This window comes from Otolemur garnettii, unplaced genomic scaffold (genome assembly GCF_000181295.1).
Source record: "Otolemur garnettii isolate 467f Iridium unplaced genomic scaffold, OtoGar3 scaffold00273, whole genome shotgun sequence".
NCBI classification, from domain to species: Eukaryota; Metazoa; Chordata; class Mammalia; order Primates; family Galagidae; genus Otolemur; species Otolemur garnettii.
The window spans coordinates 509,502-510,222 of record NW_003852668.1 but is presented as its reverse complement, the minus strand read 5'-3'; positions in this window follow the sequence as shown (position 1 = coordinate 510,222).

Genomic DNA, 721 nt, shown 5'->3' with positions numbered 1-721 from the left:
CAGGCACCCGCCACAACGCCTGGCTATTTTTTGGTTGCAGCCATCATTGTTGTTTGGCGGCCCAGGCTGGATTTGAACCCGCCACCTCAGGTGTATGTGGCTGGTGCCTTAGCCACTTGAGCCACAGGCACTGAGCCTTTTTCTCATTTTTGTTTCTTTCTGTCTGCTCAAAGACATCACAATTTTTGTGGGGGATCTAGTCCTTTATTTTTTGATAGTAAAACACTTTTCTCTCCAGTGAAACCAATGTCAAGGGAACTAGGAAATGACGGAGTTGACCATTTTCTAGTGTTTTTTTTTTTGATCAGATGCAACATTCATGTGGAATAAAGGGTGTTCATGGGGAAGGAGGTATCTGTCCCACCCTCCTTCCCCCTCCCCCCCCACCCCCCCCCACCATAGCTCCTCTCCTGAAGGTGTAAAGGTGACTGCATTCAGCGGTGGTTTGTGTCTCCTTTCAGATATTTAATTATGCATTTTCTGAGACCTGTACCTTATGCATCTCTGGCACCCGAGCCAAAGGGAAAGCAGTATCATAAATTAATTGGATCTTGAGTAGTTTGGCAGAGCAAAGATATGGCCATGAAATAGCGGGGTGAAGCATTCTAGGGAGAAACTACAGGCTGTTTTGAGAAAGGCAAAGTAGCAGCCACCAGAACTCTCCTGCTATAGTTATGAAGGCCTTCAACCTACAGCCTGGCCCTGCCTACTTCTGAGCCCA